The 22,195-nt window shown below is 44.3% G+C and overlaps 1 protein-coding gene across 1 annotated transcript in view; it reads left to right on the forward strand.

The window, feature by feature from the left end:
* The window catches only part of ATRNL1 (attractin like 1), a 2,575,823-nt gene that overhangs the window by 1,016,866 nt on the left and 1,536,762 nt on the right, over nt 1–22,195 (forward strand). The gene's annotated exons all lie outside the window — the stretch shown is intronic.

Raw genomic sequence — 22,195 nt, forward strand, 5'->3', positions numbered from 1 at the left:
GCTTCAATCTGTATCCCTATCCAAATATACTGATTGGTAACTGCAAACTGTATCCCTATCCAAATAGATAGGTAGCTGAAATATGTATCCCTATCTAAATATGCCGATTGGTATCTGCAATCTGTTCCCCTATCCAAATATGCCGATTGGTAGTTGCAATTTGTATCCTTATCCAAATATGCCGATTGGTAGCTGAAATCTGTATTCCTATCCAAATAGCCCGATTGGTAGCTGAAATCTGTATCCCTATCCAAATATGCCGATTGGTAGTTGCAATTTGTATCCTTATCCAGATATGCCGTTTGGTAGCTGAAATCTGTATTCCTATCCAAATAGCCCGATTGGTAGCTGCAATCTGTTGCCCTATCGAAATTAACCGATCGGTAGCTGCAATCTGTATCCCTATCCAAATTTGCTGATTGGTAGCTGAAATCTGTATCCCTATCCAAATATGCTGATTGGTAGTTGCAATCTGTTGCCCTATTGAAATGTGTCGATTGGTAGCTGCCATCTCTATCCCCACCCAAATATATTGATTGGTAGCTGGAATCCATAGCCCTATCAAAATCTGCCATGATTTAAGGGCATCGAGGCTTTACTGCGCCGACCAAAATACTGAATGCAAACATGCCTTTTTTTTGCAGATTTTTGCCGTAATTATATCTGGTTGGTGGGTAAGGGTAATTAATTATGTAATGGGGAAATGTGGGGAGGTTGCAAGGGAGTTCCCCCTCTGCATATAATTGCATAAATCGATGAGAAAAACAGCATTTTTGCATTTGATATTTTATATCCGAAGTGATTACACAGATCTGATTTAAGCATGCCAATAGCTGAGTGCACCCCTGTTCAAAATGCAGGTTGGTAGCAGCAGCCCTAATGCTGATCCCAAAATGGTAATTGGTTCCTGCAATCTGTCAATCAAACCAAACATGTAAATAGTAGGTGCAATCCTTATTTCAGTGAGAGCGGATTGGTTGGTAGCTGCAATCTGTATCCTGATCCCAACCTTCTAGTTTGTAGCTGCGATCTGTATCCTATCTCACATGCTCTGCGATAGCTGGAATCTCGATCTTAATTTCAGCCCGCTGAATGCTAGGTGCAGGCTGAGTCCCAATTCCAAATGCTCTGCGCCGGTCCAAGCACAGTAATTGGGAACCGTAATCTGCATATTTGGTAATTGGTGCTAAGTTTGCCCAAATAGTAGCCATGTCTACCTGGCCGATCACAGGCCATAAAACCACAAAGCCACAGGAGTCTTTGGTCTGGTTGCCGCGTTGATTCCCGTGCTACGCTATCCAATGTAACCTTTGGATCTCTGGTGGAACGACCCTCTGAACACAAGCCATTTTCCCTTCAATAAAAACCAACTCCACCACACTCTTTTTCTGTTCCTCCAAAATTAAATAGGAAGGAAACCTTGCTACCACAATCCAGCAGCAGAATGTATCTATGCATAGCTGCATCCCTTCTAATGTCTCTATGCTACATGCTGTGCAATAGTCCTGAGTGTTCCGTCGCCATCCTCGACAGCCCTTCAGCAAAGGGATTTGTACCCTATGCAGGCCGGGAGCTGAATGGGTCTTATATAGTGCTTCTTCTGGATTTCTCCCACTTCTAAGTGCATAGGACCAAGCAGCATTCTTGTCTAATGTAATGGTTCTCAGGTTGGGATGGGTGAATGGGTGAAGGACTAAGCAGGCCTTGTTGTGTGATCCGACGGGCTTGATAAGAGAGGCCAGCACTTAACTAGGGACCTATCAACCTGAGCCTCAGTTGGAGGTCTTTATGGGGGAGCAAGTTCTCCTATCCAAACGTACCACCATCCGTCACTGCCTAAGTAATACCTGCCTGAATGTCCTCTATATTGGCATGCCGCCCTAGCTGATGGGCGTTTATCAATGTGCGATCCGGCGCTCCCATTACCGCCTGAGTTATGGAAAGTGGAAGGGAGGGTGGACTCCATCTTAATTAAAGAGCGTTTGCCCAGTGCCGTTGGGGCAGACCTTGCCCTCATTATGATTTTGGCAGAATTTCTAGTGGCGACTGCTACGCCTCCGTACCTCTTCTGCTATTTGATCTGGCGGCAAATGCGCCAAGTTCCAAGTTTTGGAATGGCAGATAAGGTCCATAGGATCCATTTGAGGTCTGGAACCTTTACCGTGGGTGGTAATTGCACACGTGGTAAATCCTCTTATTTGCGGCTGTATAGTGGAGGTAATATCTCCTGCCAGGTGCAGGAGGGGTTTCCTCTTCATTCCCTCCAAACTCTTAGTATTGCGATGCAGATAAGGTTGCAGTAATCCTGTGATCAGTACTTTTACTGCGCCGCTATATTCACAATGATGCCCACTGACTATACAGCAAGATGCCACTAGTTTTGCAATTCGCCAGGCTACCAGTTTACAATCTGCAATACAAGATGAGGGCCGTTTCCCAACTATGCGTCTGACACTGCACATCAACATTGCAATTGCTTGCTCCTAAATATTTGCTCCAATATTTAGCACAGATGATGAACAAATCCTATTTCAAGACAATGTCCAAACATGCAAATCGTGTTTCATTACCTTTAGCAGTAATCAGTTTCTTACAGAAAATGATGTCCCGGTATCTCTGTGCTAAGCAGCTTCAATGGAAGTAAGGGTGGACACGTGACTCCAGGTCAGGGGAGACATCATGTCCCAGTACCAGGATTTTACTTCTCCATCGATTGGCAATTGTTGGGTCACTTCAATTGACTAAGATGACTGAAGTAAAGCTAAGGAAAAAGGAAAGTCCAGGAGTGGATTAGGCTGTCCCTCCGGACTCAGATTTTGGTGGCAATCCTAATGGAAGGTTCTAAGATTCTACCAAAATCACATACTGAGAGACAACTCTATAGAAACACGAATCAGTCACCCTTTACAAAAAGCAATTGTGTGGCGTGTCTGTGTCCCCCTTTACACTGTTGCTATCCTCCCGTTGTCTTGGGAGGATAGCTCAGGGGCAACGTGCTCGCCATGGAAGCAAGACGACACGGAGCACCAGAGGTTTGATCCCTGGGTCTGCGCTTAGAAACCTCTGGGTATTAAGAGCGTTATAAATAACCTATCATATCATCATATCACTGATGGTGTTTAGTGAAGAGGCCAGCTGCCCAGAACACATCTACAAGCATCCAAATTGCTAACCTACAAGGCCTGCTTCTGGATAATTTAGGGAGACAAAAAAACAAACAATGATTTCTCCTTTAACTTCCCCGTTTCACGAATAAACTAATGCCGTCTGTGCTATTAATGACGGCATGTAATATCACGTGTGTAAAGCGCTTCATGCTGGACTCACCCTGCTTCTAAGCGCTATGATAACAGATTGTATTCTTTGCCAGGGCCGGTTCTCAGTGTATTGCTCTTGCCGGGATTGAAATGTGTGTTCTGCAAGCAGAGCATGTATAACAGGGGGCAAGCATTACGTTAGTGAGGAGTCATGATGGCGAGTCAGGTGTGGACCCCAACACAGGCACTAGGGCTGCCCTGATGTTGATTTACGTTTGCCTCCCTGTGTATGGTCACTACTCTCCCCCTTTCCTCTCGAGCCACGGGCCGCATCAACAGAGCCGAGGCAATTCAGTAGCTCACATTAGCACACTGCCACAAATCCATGGACTCTGTAACTTCCTCCCAGGATTAAGCCTTTGCTTGTGAGGCTGGGGAGGTGAGCCCACTCGACAACATTCCCTCTAGGGATGGCAGTAAGAGGGACTTCACACGGTGAGAGACCCGTCCTGGGGACAAGGACTCCTGTTCAGATGAGGAACTCCCTTTTCATTCCACTCAAAAACAACCCAAGGCTATATCAGTCTATATTCCTCCCACATCTGTTATTGCAACACCTCTGCAGAAGATGCATATTCGTCTGACACTGAGACGAGTAAAAACCTAGGAATAAGGAACAATACAGAATTGCCTGTCGCTGAGACGAAGAAACCCAAAGGAGTTATGATGAATGTGATTCCGACACAAAGAAAGGACTACTGCTGGAAACTGGGAAAGTCGCAGAGCAGCGGCATAAAAGGAGGAGGGGCCAGAGAACCAGAGAGAGAGAGACCCAGTGTTTCGAACCGGCTGGGAGGAAGCCGGTAACTGGGAGAGAACGCTGTCTCAATGTGAGCAAGTAGTAGGAAGCTAGCAGTGCCCGAGCTGCACTGTGCGAGGGGCAGGTCCGAGGACAAAGCGCCCGAGCCACAAGTGGATGCTCAGATAGGGTATTTACTTGGTGGTGGCCGGGAAGGAAAAGGAACAACCACCCCTTTCTACACCAAGGCCACACGAGAAAGACACCAAAGCATGTCAGAACAAGGAAACAAAACGAGAGCCAGAGCCATTCTGATGAGCTATGGAGGAATGCCAAAGGCAATCACTGACCCGGTGACGTAGCCCTCTTGCACGACAAATAATGGGGAGAGCGGCAGACCCTAGGGAGGAGGGATATATAAAAAGGGGACTCAGCCTACTCATCACAGTGAATGTGAATACAGAAAGAAGAGTGCGAGTCACAAAGGGACTTGGCTTACTCGTCCCAGTGAATGTGAAAACATCAAGAGTAGTGATAAATACAAGGGGACCAGGGTAGGACTGGGACAAGAAATAGGCCCGGACACCTGAAAAAAGTGGCCAACCCCTCGCCTCAAAGTGTCCCACTCGTCGTCTCACGGCACTTGACCTCTGATATCACCGGAAGTGATGTCCTTTGACCCCCACCCCAAAGTGACATCCCGGGAAGCAATGAAACACAACATTTCACCCCTTGACAAAACAGGAAGTGTCATCAAATAGCATTGTGCCTAAGTAGACTACGAAAAATATAGTTATGATTTTACTAATATTCACCATATGTATCATTAACATCTGTGTGTATTGATCCATATTGTCAAATTACTGTGAATGCAAGCAGACATCCAAGGCCAAATGATAATATATTATTGTATAGCAGCTACACTTAAGCTCTTTTTTATAGAACAAATATCCATACAATATCACCCAACCTGTGGTGGTACTCATTTATGGACCTATGAAGGATGAAAGGCTGAGATGGCCTTGCTGGTATTCGAACATGCAGATCACACACACATCGCAGCATCGAGCGCTCAACCCACTGGGCTTTCATATCGGCTATAGCAAAATGAGCAATTATTCTGTAGTGGATACCATTTAACTGGTAACTGATATTTAACAGAGGACCTGTTAAGTTCATCTGCAGGTCTGGTGCAAAGTTGGCCGCATGTCAAGCCTGCAGGCATCTACTTTCAGGCTTCAGAGGTTGGCAAAATAGGGAAAGCAGCGCACTCGCGGGACATCCCATACTCTGAGCACTCGTTACCCTTTACATGCAAACAAACATCCTGAACAGCATGCCAGGGAGATGGGAAAGATAGACACATTACAACAAAGCATTCATTGTGGCACGACGAGTCAATGGCCACTTGATGTGCTATGGTCAAATATTTCTACATTGTACAGAAGCTTTTAGGCACAAGGATTTTGTCAAGTGACCGAGGACACCGAGATGGAATGTCTTGTGATGATCGTAACAGAGACAACGTCAGCACAAATAAAACATGCTATAACTGCAACTTGTGAAAGGCAAAATACATAGTCCAAAATGGATGCTTATTCTACTCTAAAATTGGTTGTTTATCACTAATATCACCAATACATATTTATCACTAATGCAACAGCACAGCCACTCCAGGGGGCACCATGCACCCTGGAGTGGCAGCACAGTGACAACCGCCGGCGGCCCCGGCCCCTCAACTTTGCATGCTGCAGCAGCATGTGAATGATGCATGCGTTATAATTTATGATGCACACATAATGCATGCAAATCAATCATCAAAGCAAGGCAACATGGGTTACCTTGCTTTGATGAATTATGCCGTTTATTATTATGTTTTTGTTTTAAACCAGCCCAGGGGTGGCTAGAAAACGGCCCCATTCCCCAGGGACAATTTCGGCCCAGCCACGGCCGAGAGGCCGAGGGGCCAATGCGACCCTCAAAAAGACTCGGCCTACTCGTCTTAGTGAATGTGAGGACATGAAGAAGAGTGAGAATCACACAGGGGAGCCATAGACATGTCTCAGTGATTGTAGAAACAGTAAGAAGAGTGAGAATCACACAGGGGAGCCATAGACATGTCTCAGTGATTGTAGAAACAGTAAGAAGAGTGATAATCACACAGGGGAGCCATAGACATGTCTCAGTGATTGTAGAAACAGTAAGAAGAATGAAACTTATTCAGGGACTCAGCTAATTCATCCAAGTGAATGGAAAGCCTACAAAAAGAGTGAAACGGGTCACTGGGTCTGTTACACAGATCCCAGTGTGAAGACAAGGATATCACAAAGGATAACAAGCAGTAATCAAGAAACATTTAGAGAAAGAAACTTGAAAGAGAGGTGGAGAAATCCTTTTTCAAAGAACTGAAAGAACTATTCCAGGAAATAGTAAGAAGCTATTTAAAAATAATATGTTGAGAAGGACCTGCTGGCAAAGCAACACCCAGGAGATGTTAGTCCTTCTCCTGGTCTTTAGTTATTTAGAATAAGTGGTAGGGTCAGTCCGGATTAGCTTTTGGACGGAGGATAGACTTATTTTGGACTTTCGACCGGACGGTGAGCACCCTAGTTTAGTTATGTTAGGTAGGGACGTCCTTAGAGTAGGGGAAGGTTGGCATTTTATCATGCACCCAGATATCTTCGGGTTAGGTGCGCTTTATAAATGCATAAATAAATAAAGTTTCAATAAACCTACTTTAATTAAAATGGAAAATATTTGTCTGCCTCCTTCTTCTGACCTTCCACAATAACTAAAGGCCTTGCGAAACTCCCCCCAAGATCCTCGGGGTGAGCATGATGCGCTATTCATCTACAGCTCCATGGCCGATTACCAAATGCAGGACTGATAGCTCAGTGTGTTAGATTTTTTACATCTGTGCTGCCAACGTGTTCGAGTCCTGGCAGCGCCTAATGATTTTTCTTCTGTTATTGAGCAAATGTGTCCCTTTAAAAGGGGATAGCAGTCCATTTACTGCTGACATGGACATACTAGCATTGTCTGTAAAGTCTCCTTAACTTGTGGCAGTGTCTATGAGCGCACATGTGTTCCACATGCTGTGCAGAGGAATAGTTCGATCAGGGGTGTTACTAGGTCTGGAAAAGATCTGGGGCTATGCTAACGTCGAGACTGTCGGGACTCGGGGCTAGCTAGCCTTTTGGTTGTAGCCCCTGAGCTTCTATCCAGGGCTACAACCAAAAGACCCGGGGCTATAGCCCCCTACCACTCTCTAGCAACGCCTCTGAGTTAGATGTTAGGGCTGGATACCCTTACTGCTGGGGCTGCTGGTGGCCTCCCAGTCTGCCCCAGTTAAAGCCTGTTCTTGGATACGCCATCCCACAAGAAAACTCATAGTTGGGCACTGCCCTGAACTGCACACTGTTACTGTGCTTGAAGCACCCACCCACTCACGACTGTGTGCTGAAATGTGCTTCGTGTCTGCTGCTTTTCAAGATCCTGACCGGCCTTGGGATCCAGAGGGGGCACAAGCCTGGGTACACTACCAGCTTTGGGAATCCGACTATGAAGGACATTTAAAATATGAAACCCCCACTCATACCAGTTAAATAACCCCACTCATACCAGTTAAATACCTCCACTCATACCAGTTAAATACCGTATTAGGATTTTTCCAGTAAAGAAAAACAGAGAAATAAAGGCCCTGATTCATAGAACCGGTTTATAATGGCACAATCCCATAGGAAAACAATCTGTGAATCAGAGCCAAAATGTTTTCTGGATTACAAGCATGTGAAAAAAATCTTAAAAAGTGAACATTTTAAGAACTAAAAATCGTATCAAGTGCATTAACCGGCTAAGCTATGAAAGCCATTGAAGCTATGAAAGCCACTGAAGATCTTTGCCGAGGTCGATGGCGGAATGATTTTAGCTGAATGGTGTACTTAGTGGCCCACAGTATGTAGCCCTTTAATTTCTGCCTCGCGCTTTGCAGGCCTCCTTAATAATATGAACGTGGAAGGTGTATGCACTATAGAGGCCTGACCAGTCCATATGAGCACCCCCAAAGCCCACCCTTCAGCTCCATTGTGTGTTTGCAAAGGAACAAGAGGCACATCTGCAAACCTCTGATGCTGCGGCTCATCCAGGCAAAGCCTGGCAACATCAGAAGGTATACAATGCCATTTTTATAGCCCGCAAAACCTTGCCGAATAAATGGGCTGGGGAATGTGTAAACTGTAGCGCTGCATCAGGCCGAGAACTGTGGAGCCCTTTACTGTGCTACACATCCTGTGTAAATGTGCCCTTCGTAATTCCGACTCATTCTCGATCCCAAAAAATCACACCGCTGCTTCCATATATGTCATAATTATTTAAGTATCCAGGGGACCACTACGGTGGTGATAGTGCGCGGTATAAATCTCCTTGACCATAACATAACATCTATGTTGATGGACCAGCATAATGGAGTGAGCGTGAGTGTCAGATTCTCCTCTAGCTGCACTATCAAGTTCGCGCTTAACGGCCGTTCACGCCTTTCACGGTCTCTGTCTCGTGAGACTCCGGCAACCTGCTGGTTCATCTCGCGATATGATATGAAATTTATAACGCGCCTATTCAAAGTGTTTCAAGGCTCAACGAGGCATGGGAGGGGGAACAGAGGGAGGACAGAGACGACGATCTTACTAGGGCAGGAGTCAGTCAGAGCGCACAAGTGCAGGGGAAGGGGAAACGATCGGGGGGGGGGGGGGGGGAGGGAGAGGGGACAGTTCACAACATGGGATAAATAGAATAAATAAAAGCAATAAGTAAAAAGTGCGGCCAGCTGGTGGCAAGTGCAAGGGTAAGTGCAGACATCAGGTGTCAAGTGCTGGTATCTCAGTGCCACACAGCACCTTCCCTTTGGTTGAGAAGGGAATTTCAGTCCATAGTATAATCTCTGTGTCTGTCTGGCTTTTTTCTAGACATGACCCAAATGAACTTGGACCAGTATAGTGTTCCCCAAAGTCTCCCTCAGGATTTCTAGAAACTGAAGTCCAATGCACTTCGGTGCCATTTCCTTGTCTGTTTCTTCACCTTCTCTTGGTTCCTCTCTATCAGAAGTTGTCAAATGACCTGGATTTCCCCTCGGTGGTAACTGACCTCTGGGTGACCGGCCTTTCTATGGAGGGGATGAAGTCTCAGCCTCTTCAGTCCTTTTTGCACGCAAGGCGGCTCGTTCCATCTTTGGCCGTGAGGTGAGGACATGCTGCGGATATTGCCGTGAACTCAGCAACTCATGCACGGAATGTTCTGGGCACATTCGAAATAACGCTGCTACTTCATGTCCACCTGCACACTGCTGACTGGCCCAGCCCCACTCTCTGCAGCTTGTCTTTCGTTTTTGTTGACCGCACAAGCGCACAACCTGAGGCACATGCAAGAGTGCTGCGTGTGTTGTTGAGGTAGTGCCAAACTCCCTTTACACTGGGATTGGGAGTTTTAGCCGCTGAAGATTTCATCGAAGAAGAATTAATAGAATTTTTACAATGGATTTTGACCCAAATATATGTGGTGGTGGGTTTAGGCGAATCATCAATGTAGGGGTGGTAAAGAATGGATGCGGGGGGGGGGGGTGGTCTCCACATATATTTGCAGGAAAATTGACCGGCAAAAAATAAATATCAGATGTAAACTTTTCTGTCAGATTACATAGGTGGCAAATAGCTAAATAACCCCCTGCTTTCAGCCTGTTGCTTCACCTCTTATCCCTCCTCCACTCATCCTCTCCCTGGTATTTCTTCCTTTCTCCTCCTCTCCTCGTGTGCCCCTCCAACTCATCTTTTACCAGCCCCTTCCCTTCCCCTGCCCTTCATAATGCATTCCTAGAAATGCAATTCACTCAAATTGTCAATCCCCCAACCCACTCAAAAGACAGGGTCCTTACATTGAAAACCACAGTCACACTAGAGGATATACTAAATATATATCTGACCACTCCTTAATTCGATTCAATATAACCACACCCACCGCGCCAGCCCCTATCACCACTCCTCCTATCCCCACATTCATGAGAAACACACGTAAACTTACCCCTGAAAACTTGGTGCCCATATTGAATAAATTACTCAACGCACAACCTCCAGGTGTGGCTAATTCAGATAGTGTTTCACTGCACTATCACACTTGCCTGATAAGCTATAGATGAAGTAGCCCCGCTCAGAAGTAAACTTCCTAAGCCCAAGTGCAGCAACAACTGGTTTAACGATGACCTCATCGAATTTAGAAGGGGAAAAAAGGAGCCTTAGAACACCTCTCCAGATAAGACCCCACCAATGAAGCCAAAAAAGAACTCCAGACTATCTCTAAAACCTACAAACATGCTGTAATCACCCATAAAGCTAACTCCCATAACCAGCGAATCACAAATGCTGCCTCTGATCGCAAAGAGCTATTCTCAATCATCAGAGAACTAGAAACACCCATCCCTCCTCCCAGCTCTGCCATTGCAAGCAAAGCATGGTGCACCACTATTCTGCTTCTAAAGTAAACCTGCTTCAAAACAAAATTGCCCTACAAAGAAAGCTCCTAACGCACACAGCAGAATTTACCACCACTAAATCGTAAGATACATTAACAAGTACACCGAAATTTCATTTCACGACAGTGACCTCTACCAAAGTGCTACAAACCATAGCTTCCCTCAAACCCTCCAATTGTAAAGGCGATAGCTTCCCTGCCAAACTAGTCCAGGGCTGTGCCCCTGCCCTAGCACCCACCATCACTAACTTCAGCAATGCCTCGTTCAGCGCCAATCGCATACCTGCCATTATAAAATAAGCCTGGGTAACACCACTCCTCAAGAAACCCACTTTAGAGCTCACCATCCCCACCAATTACTGACCAAAGTTCCCTTTCTCCTCAAAATTATAGATAAAATAGCTTATACCCAAGTACAATCCCATCTTGAAAACAACCATTTACTTGGAGAAAGGCAATCAAGTTTCTGCCCTAGGCATAGTACAGAGACAGCCCTCTTGGACTTAAAAAAACCAGATGGACGCCATAAGAGACACGGGTAACTTATGCATCCTCTTATTACTCGACCTTTCTGTGGCATTTAGTGGACCACAGGGGCATTTTATGCCAAACCCTAGCCAATAATTTCCACTTCTCCAAGGAAGCAACTTCCTGGATCAAATCCTTCTTGTCAGACCGCACATCCAGATTAGCCATAGGACAGGAAGCAGCTGACCCCATAACAGTACCACTGGGGGTCACCGAGGGATCATGCCTCTCCCCCACGCTCTATAACACTTACACTAAGCTACTGTTCGCTGCCCTTGATGCCATGCGAGTAATTTACACTCATCTTGCAGATGATAGGCAAATACTCATCCGCATTACAGGCAATATCGAATAAGATACCATCTATGTCAGCAAAATCTACTCTCTAATCCAAAATTGGATGGCGACTAACAGCCTATGCCTAAATGTTGCAAAAACAGAGATTCTCATAGTAGGCGCCCCTATCGTCCTTAGTAAGCTACCCCCGGACTACACATCCATGGTCATAGATGGAAACCCTATCACCATCTCACGCCAAGTCAAAACCCTAGGGGTTTACCTCGACTCCAATCTCACCAACTCGTGAATGCACTTGCATCATCCACTTCATATAATGCCAAACTCATCACATTTAGTCGACCTTTCCTCACAACCCAAACCTGCATCACACTCGCAAGAGCCCTCATCCTGGCAAGATTGATTATTGTAATATACTCCTACTAGGGACCTCGAACAAAAATCTAAACAAAATTCAACTACTACAGAACAAGACTTTGAGAACAGCGCTAGGTATCAACAAGAGGGAACACACATCACAATACAGAAGAGATGCCCACTGGTTACCCATACAAGCGAGAATACTACATAAAACACTTACTATCACACACAAAGGCACCTACTTACTTACCTTAATCACTGTCTCCCACGCAAAACAACCACCAGAACACTCAGATCCAATGCTAACACGCACCTGCTCATCCCCTGTTTCAACAAAACTAGAACAGGCAACTCTAGTTTCCCCGTAGCAACCCCTAGAATTTGCAACTCCCTCCCACCCAACAGCTGTACCGAGCCATCCTTCCCACAGCTTAAGAAACTACTAAAGACCTGGCTCTTTAATACATTCTAACTAAACGACAGATAGTACACACTACCCTCCATCCTACTATCTTGACCCTCAGTCCAGATCCACTGACCTGTAACTGAAACCCCCACATGTCAACACCAAGTGTAAATAAATGATTGTTTCTATGCTAGTAGTCCATTCTGCAAACTGTAACTGATGCGTGACTCACTCTGCTATGCCAAATGCTAGCTACCTATGTAACCAAGAAACTATCAAGTAATCATGTAACCAAGAAACTGTTATATAGTAACTTTATTTATGTAAGTATCCTTGTAATTTGTAAGCATGTAAGTTTCCTTGTAACTACGCCGTGGTACCCCAGGGTTTTGGGCGTATAACCAAATACGATTAATAAATAAATAAAATAAATCCTCTTTCCTACCTTTAAGCTGTCTATCTGTCTCCAAATTCCCTCACCGGGAATTATACCCGGGCTCTAACAAGGATTGAAACAATGAGGGCCTTAACAGAGTCCCTTGGGCCCTGCTAGTGGAGCCAACCATTGGTGAGATAGTGGCCCTTGGTCCATCCCCCAGTCCATTTGCAACTACTGATGTTCATATAGCTTGTTACATGCCCGTGGCTCCATGAGCTGAGATTTTCAATCGAAGATACGGAATCTTGCAATTAGATGCCCCTGCCATAGTGGCCACCCAATTCAGCCACTGTCTACTGGGGACCGAGTATGGGCTGTTTGTTCTCCCAGAACTGGTGTCTGTAGGTATCCATGGCTCCTCTTGAGTATTACAATTGGCAAGATCGTAATAGTGTCGGTCAAGTTTATTTAGCATGAATGTAACATACTTCACTAAACAAGGTGCAGCGTGCATGGCTTTTCATCCCTATCCCTAAATGCCACAAAGTGATATTTTTCCCAGCAAATGTCTGATGCAGTATTTATTTCTGCAGCCATGTTACACAAATAACCCATTAGTGTATATTTATATTCTACCAGAAAACGAGAAGGCCATATGTACTATGCGTTATGCAGATTTAAAATTGTAACATGACCATTGTTTTCTACTTGCATGTCACTGTACAATAGTGCATGCAGCTGGAAGCTTGTAATTCTGGCCTGTGCTTATCTGTGCTCGGTTCTCGTGGCAGAAGACCCGTCAGCTTTGTGGTGAAGCAGACGCACCATTAATCAGTAACTAATCCATTTTGTTTTGTTTTATTTACTTATTTGTTTATGGTTTACTACAAACCTTTAGAAAATAGAAATGGAATAAAGAGGAAAAGCAATATATAATAAAACATTTTCCAAATTCCTCACATACACACATTGAAAAAGCACAAATCGGTTATTTTTCATAAATATTTCCCCAGTGGTCGTCACCATCAGCTAAAACACACTATGCATGCATAATTATTATGATTGGTTATTTATAACACACTTAATACCCAGAGGGTTCTAAGCGCGGATCTTGCTTCCAAGGCTAGTGCGTTTGCCCCTGAGCTATCCTCCCAAGACCAATCATACAATGGCATATACAGTTGTCAAAATCAAAAACATACAATATCATACAGTAACTTGCCAATTTCTGCACATACATATATCGAAAAAGCATGGATCAATTCATATTGACAAAGTTATTTTCCCCTTGGTCAACCCTATCAGCTATTCCCTCTTGTATATACACATTAGAAGCTATGACAAGAGAGGTCTGAGTACCATTTAAGATTATATACCAAAAGTGATTAGTGTGCATAGACTCAGAACTGTGAGCATATTTGGAGTAGTACTTACCCCTTATGTTCAACAGATTAGTACATTCTACATATACATTTTTTAGCTTCTGAACTTTCTTCAGGTTTTGCAGAAATGACGACATATAGAGGTAATCGACCACATATTTATAGCACCAAGATTTTTCTTGGTCGGAAGAAGACTAAATCTTAATGTCATAAAAAGACCTCTGTGGATCCTGTTTGGGAACAATTTTTATGTCGTTTGGCAATTGATCCATTAGCTGAGCTGCCGACACACAGATGAGGGTATTCAGAGAATATGATGAAACCCTAAAAAATACCAAACATTAAAGATCTTACATTACAAATAAAAACATTTTCATGGAGCTTCACATTTTGAGGATGCTGGTCAAAAAATCATGGGCCTGTTCCTTTAGTGATGTAGTGCTTCAAAAGACCCGCTCTCCATACAACCCGGGCTCTTTTTAGCTAGACACATCAATACACCATTATCTATTGCGTCTCTGCGTCATGCTCTGGCGTCTCAGAATCTTTTTTTAGCACATTTCTGCTTATGATGAACTTCCATAAAAAATGTACTGGGAAGCTTTTATAAAACAAAGACAATTGATTAAATGGTCAACGCACCAAATAATGAAATCCTATTAAAGGCTGTCACATTTGCGCGTGTTGCTCGATTTAAAAACTGAAAACATTTGAATTCAGCAAAGTGCACTCAATCACACACTTATAAACACAATATAGTAATATGTCTGAATAACACATTTACATATTTGGATAACTGTCTTATATTATTCGTTATTAGAACATGAAGAATGTTGATACATTCAGAGCTTTCGCAATTCCAAATATCTAGGCCTCAATAATGGTACAACTTTATACCAGACATTATAAGGGAAAGATGTATATAATTTAAATTGGATCATAAGTCTTGGGTGGAGGAGAGAAATACCTCCCATTGTCACATGGCAACATATATTGAACCAATCAAAGTATAGGGGGCGGTAATCTGAGTGTCAGTATCTGATGAGAACCTATCATAGGCCCTCTTCAATCAAAGATTACTGTGTCAAACGATACTGCATGGGTGGAGTTTATCAAGTATCTAAGGCCAAAGAAACAGGAAATTTAGAGAGTTCTTGGAGAAAACCTCAGAGAAAGGAAGATTGTCTGATATGAGAAATTCTGATTGGGGTTCCACCTAGATGTACCTGATGGAAATCATCCTTAAAAAGGGCTCTTTCATTGGGAGCCAAATGCATAAACTTTTCCCGGGACAGAAACATATTTTTCAGAGAAGGATTTCAAAAACCGGGGATAGACTGGCAGCAGAGCTTACTTGTCAGAGCTGCCTGGAACTGTTGATGTTTTCACCTGTCCTGTGCCTTTAAAGACCAACCAAATTTGAGTACAGTAATACATGTTAAAGCCCTTCTAACAATTACAAGTGTTTTGGGTGAATCCTTTAAAAGCTGTGCCACTGAATGGGAACTGAGCCTGTAAGTGAGATTTTGTGGAGGTATATTTAAAATAGTATACCCCAGAATTTGATTGCATGGGACATAATATTCTCTCACAATAGTCAATTATTAATTAACCCCCGAGTTTGGCCAGAGGGGCAATTTATATCTAAATTAGTGGCATGGTGTATTCTGTGATTTACAGATTTGCCTCAATTGATCATTTCTAGAAAAACACAGTTTACATAAAAAGAGAAATACTTAACAAAGTTTTAGATCCCGTAAATTGGAATAGGAAGGAGGTAATTTCTCCATTTTATTGTCAAGAAAAGAACGCCAATTTAAATAATCCAGACAACATTGCACATAAAAGCATTTATTCTCCCTTAACTGGAGAATTAATTTTAAATGCCAATTAAAAGAAGTGGTAATTCATTTTCTATGTCAAATTTATACTCTCATGCATGTGTGAACCTTCAGATGAATCAAAATGTTAGTTCCTCGAAAATATAAACATATATCCTAAGCCCAAACCTGTAGTGAAAGTTGCCAAACCTCTCACATTGAGTATTCTTGTATGTGTGTCAAAGCTAGAAACCAGCAGGCCCGACATTTAGCGTGGAATCCGCCCTAGCATAAGAAAGTTACATGTGAATCCAATGTTCTTCCCTGTTGTCAACACTTGATGGTGTCAGAGAAAATTAAGTAAAATATATATTTTGTGCTTTCTTTGAAATCTGATGCACAGCAGGGGGTATATTTTGAATATTCATATTGGAGAGGATTGCATATTATTCTCTTGAGCAGTTATTCAAACTTGCTTGGATCTTTGTGTGTACAGTGCATGTAAAAAAACGTATTTATTTATTTTGGATTTGTAGAGAGCACTACAGCCCACAGGCATCGAGGCACTATAAAGGACACTTAAGAAGGCTTGCTTGAGGGTTACAATAAGCGACCCACGAATAATGCCTAGAGAGAGTTTGTTAGGTTACATTTGTTCACATGGTTCTTTTACATAGTACCGTATACTGCACAGCAAAGGGTGACATGTTAGTGAGAATAATAGTAGGCAGGTTGTGCCTCTTTTCTGAAGACAAGTTGCTTGTCTTTATGTGGGATATTGTGGGTCACTTCCCCAGCATTTAAAGTTAGGTGGCCACCTTTAATTTTGATTTATTATTTTAAATAAAAACCAAATATTCAGATTAGGAAAAAGCCGTTTTCATGTACCAACATTTTGGGCCTGTATTGTAGTGATGCAGGTATTATATCAGGGGCATTTCTCCATTAAATTAATCATCAAAACTGAGATATATTCTATAGATGAAGGATCCTGTATGTTCATGTGTTAACCCACAGCCCTCTCTCGCTTGAGTTGTCTCTCGCTCGCTCTCTCGGGTTTGGTGTTGTAAACTACTAGATCATGATTGCTGGTTGTAACTTTCAGTATCTATGTCAGAGGTGTCTGGGGCAATGTGTTTGGCCTGAGTGATGTGGCTGGGAATGTGTCTAGGCCCTGTAAATTCCTTCATCGATCACCCCCAGGGGATCCACATCACATACTGGGGTGCTTTCCTTAGCCCCAAGGGTCCCTCTCATCTCAGTTCCCAGCCCAAATCTTGTGACCTTGTCATGGATTTCAAAAAACTAAAGTTGATGTAGGACTCAGTGTCCCCAGTTGCAGTGTGGTCACGCAGGGTGGATGGCACTCTCTCAGGGTTTGACTTGCGCGGGTCTTTGCGTGTCTCTTACTTCAGACACCGGCTTTGCTACTTGGAATCATCACACCCTTCCCTACTCCTGGATGTCTTCTGTTTTGCGGGTCAGGTTTGTGGGCCCTCTTGGTTTCCCTTAACAAACTCACTGAATATCTACTGGCCAGGATTAGTGTTCATGTGTCAGCTTGAATGTATTCAGTTGTGGAGGATGTTTTTGCAGCTCAAATTCAAAATTCAGTTGACTGTTTTTAGAAACCCGCCTCACAGCTTTAGGCTTTGCAAGCATTTCATTTCTGTATTCATGATATGTAAAACGCAAACTGTTTTGAAAGTAAAATAACATCCAGGCAATATCTTCTTAGAACCAATTATGCAAAGCAGCATCACTGTGTGACTTGTGTGTATTGCAGCCGATGTGTTGTATTTATAGGGCAAGGGAGTAACGACAAGTTTGTTTCTTTCTCTCGGGTAGGGTCAGAAGGGCTCCCTGTCACTCCTAGCCCAGGCACCTTGGTGTTTTTCCCTGAGGCCTGCGGCCATGTGGCGCGGTTTATAAGAATTTCAATAAATAAATAACTGCATTTTTAAGGGAGCAGTTGCTCTTAACACAAACAAAGAAACGTGCGAGTTACCCCTGTTTGATAGCAATACTATCCCTGTGGGGGCCGACACCACCAAATGGTGGTCTCGGAAACTCTGCTCAAATCTGCCACATGATCAGACGTCCCACCCGAGCCACACGCAAGGCTTCCACCATGCAGCCGCTAGCCCCACGCAACGTCCCCTGCTTGGGCGCCGCAGTTTGCTTTCCGTGCTTGCGGTTCTTGAAAAGTGTGCACGTGGCACATCTTGGCCAGTCTCGCAGGTGTAAGGGTGCAGAATAAGGAAAAGGACACCCAGGCGGCATGTATGTGTTGTACAAGCTTTTTATTTAAAGTAAAAAAAAGGGTTGGGGAAAAGACTAACTATCCCTAACCACTAATAGGGGTTGCCCTGCCACAACAAAAATACTACTACTATGGACTGTGTCAGTATCTTCGTCCAACAAAAGTGTCCACCATCCTGTGTCTAATCTTATTTCCGTCCCTTACACTTTCTTTCTAAATAAAGGAAAAGTTGGTGTCTTCTTAATTCCAGAAGGAGGTCTCTCGTGTTCTGGTTGTTGACATCTAAGTGCAGTTCTTCTGCCAAAAGAATAGAAATGGTTAAGTGTTAATAGCTCAATGTTCACTGTTCACTATTCACCAGTTCATCCAACTTAAAGATAACCCAGTTCCCCGTTCTTCTGGGGGGAACCTCTTCCTGGGTTCTAGGTTCCTTCCGTTTCATCAAAGATCCTCTGGGGAATTCTTCTTCCCCTGGTTCATAGCACAAAGAATTATCATTCCCAGTCGCTCGTCAGCTCTGGGTTACTAACCTGCCAGACCTCACTGTAAACTTTTCCAATAAGGTATCAAGTCTGGTTTACTCGCCTGCCAGACCTCACTGTAACCATTTCCAATAAGGTATCAAGCCTGGTTTACTAACCTGCCAGACCTCACTGTAAACCTTTCCAATAAGGTATCAAGCCTGGTTTACTCGCCTGCCAGACTTGACTTCCACACGTTTCACTTTCCTTGATATTTCTGTTTTGGGACTCCAGCCCACTGCTTATAATTCTTCTGCTATAGATGGAGTCCTCGACCCTTATGTACTGCACTGTTGGGCTTTGCCTGCTTTCATCTGGGTCCCAGACCCCATTCCTCTGGCTTGGATCCACTTGGACAGAGGTGGTGAGGTGGTGTTTTGTGTTAAGGCCTTCCTACAGCCTCAAAGGTCTGGTTCGGTTCCACATTGCTATATCGACTATCGACGCCAATTCTGGTGGGGTCACCCAATCCCCTCCTGCCCCATTCCTCGCCCACCCCTCCTGCAGCCCAATCCCCACGCCTCTGTGAGAAGAAAAAAAAAACTTTGTTAGGAGAGAGTTAAGGTGATCGGATTTAACATAACAAAACTCCTGAAATTCAGCAGTCACATTTTGAGCCATTCCACCTTAACTATGCGCTCCCTCATGCACAGCATGTGACTGCAATGATAATACACTAGCTATGGCCTTCAGCCATGGCCTCTGTACATGTTGCACCAATATCTTTCCTTTGGACCCACTAGCCAGGGCCACTGGCCATGTCACACCATTAATTTGTTTCCAAATGCCTATTGCCCCCTGGCCAGTAGATGCGTAGGCGAATCAGATATTTAGCCTTTTTTCCTAACTATTTATTCCCGCAATTATTTCACAGTAATCATTTACAATAACAGAAATTCATTCGGTGGAGTGGCGGGTCACAGATTTCTGCGATAACGGCAAAAATTGCTCAGAATAAAAATTTAAAAAAACTTCTTCCACATCCTCACAGGCACTCAACATGTGTCCCCCTTCTTTCTTCCACGTCCCCTCACTCTACTCCATTGCCTTTTCCCTCCCTAACGCTCTCCCAAACACATTATTTTCTAAGCATGTCTTACTGCTGTAATCTTGTGAGATTCACATGGCCTCCCCTGATAAACCCAACATGCTCTACCTGTAACTGACTCCCAACTTCACATGGTGTCTTGTTTCCTACTCCCACCCTCTAGCCTGATGTGATTGCTATTGCTAATGGTATCAGTATTGAACTAGGGCCTACGGCCTGGCTATCTAAGCACTGTTGTTCAAAACAATCAGTGTTCCCCTAGGGTTGACTACATAAACAGAAGAGTTGAGAGTCTCTTTCTGATGTCGAGAAGGTTATTCGACTCTGTAAGGTTGCGGGGAAGTTCATTCCATATTTATTTTGATGGCATCCACTTTCCTCCTTCTAATAGCATTTAGAGATCTGTTGTTTTCCTCTTCTCCCGGTAATATCACGGAAATCACTCTCATCGTGCAAAGATCAAAAATCTGAAAGGCCTCTCAGCCTATCCGCTACAAAGCGCCAAGGCCAATGTTGTTGTATATATTGACAAGTATTCAGTGTGTTTTACTACAGGGAGATTGATCAATCTGGGCTAGGCAGGCTCATTCTAGAATACGCCCTGGGAGGTAAACCTATTCTGGAATGTGCATCTTTGTAGGTTGTTGATGCTTAAGCTTTGTCAGTTATGCCTATGCTGTTGGAGGTGGTGGGGGTCTTTTGCTATGTATCTTATTCATGATAAGTTACTCAATAAATCATTCACATACCTTACCTGGTGTGGTCTGTGGCTCAACAATGGCAACGATAATGGGATTATGAAGCTGGACTGGCAACTGGACCACGATTTATAAACCCCCAACACTGTGTTCAGAAGGAGGTCGCCACTCTCTTTTCCCCGTACTGGTCCGCTCCCACCGGATCGGGGAGGCGACTGTAGGTACCTGCTGTGGATCCGCAAAGCAGCTGGAGTCACCCCTGTTTGGAAGGAGGTATCCCTACACGGTGCTCCCAGAGTGGGTGTCCGCCACCGTGAGGGGCGGCTCATCTGAGGTGAACATTCGTTTTGGAGTTCGGCGCGACGGAGCGGGTGTTCGTTGCTGGGAAAAGCTCCGAGCAGATCGTCCGCTGGAGAAGGAGAAGTCTGCTGTGGAGAGCTCTGCGTCGGAGCGCGAGTCCCTTGCTGGGAAAAGCTCTGAGGAGATTGTTCGCTTCTCCCTACTGGAATAAGGAGAAGTTTGCTGTGGAGAGCTCAGCTCCTTTACAACGTAAGGAGCCCGACCGGCTCGGGAGCCCGGGGCTGCCGCTCGCTGTGGGGCTGCGATTGGTCTGGTGAAGCTCCGCCTCCACGTTTATAAGGCATCCGGCCAGCCTGGTGTTTGAGGTTGCTGCTCGCTGCAGAGCTGCATTCAGTACGAAGAAGCCCTGCATCCACACACGTGACTGAATCACATGTTTCAGGCTGGGAGCTGCAACCAGGAAGAGCGCTGTCTCCGTACATCAGCCTTGCTACGTGTGCGCGGTTTGGGCAGCAATAAGAAAAGCACTCCTGGATTATAATAGAGTTGTCTGTGGATAATGATAATGATGTGTTATTTATATAGCGCCTTAATCCAAAGCGCTTTACAGAGCACATATTTACATACAATATCACCCAACCGAAATTGGTACTCATTTATGGACCTCGGAAGGATGAAAGGCTGAGTTGGCCTTGCTGGGATTCGAACCTGGACCTGCAGATCACACTCAGATCGCAGCAGCGAGCGCCCAACACGCTGAGCTATCTTACCGGCGGTTGCCGCTCACCCGCCCAGGGCCCGTTTGGGAAGGCGGTGTGGAGGTGGAGCGTGGTCATTTTGGAGGCGTTCGTGAGCACAGGTGAGGGTGCTTTTTGAAGAGCTGCAAATCAGACTTTGCAAAGTATATTAGGGGAGTGATTTTATTCTGCACACACTTTTGTTTTCATACTTCACAGATGTGACACTCTCACTGACTATGCTGAACTGTGCTTATTAAGGAGAAAGCAGAAATCCATAGGCCAGTGCATATAACAGCTGTGACATTTTGTCTGTTAAGCTGCTCTGTGTGGATTGAAGGGGAAGCAGCAACTACATAAACCAACGTACTGAATCTACTTCCTGGAGTGAAGTTTTAGTCATGGCACTTTCTGGAGTTCCGGGTCCACAAGTGTTTATGCCCACCCCGGGCCCACCCAGAATCAAATGGGCACCCTGGAAAAAGGGTTTCCTACACTATGTTAAGGCTACCTGTGGGAATGGAATGTCAGTAGAACGTAAAGTGGCAATGTTGATGCATTTTCTTGGTTATGAAGGTCAGAGGATATATGACACTCTCCCAGACATTCCTGAATTAGATTTGGAAGGGGGGTCTAATGATTTTGATGATGCTTTGGCTAAATTGGACAAACATTTTGAATCCAAAACGAGTACCGTGCTAGAACGGTACCATTTTTGTATGCGTTTCCAGCATGAAGGAGAATCTGTTGAGGATTATATTACAGCTCTAAGGCATTTGTCCTTGCATTATAAATTTGGGGGTAGTTTAGATGAACACATAAGAGATCAGTTTATGCTCCATTTTTCTAATGATAACATTTGTGAAGAGATTTGGTTAAAAGAT

This window comes from Ambystoma mexicanum, chromosome 8 (genome assembly GCF_040938575.1).
Source record: "Ambystoma mexicanum isolate Mex_15411 chromosome 8, UKY_AmexF1_1, whole genome shotgun sequence".
Lineage (NCBI taxonomy): Eukaryota > Metazoa > Chordata > Amphibia > Caudata > Ambystomatidae > Ambystoma > Ambystoma mexicanum.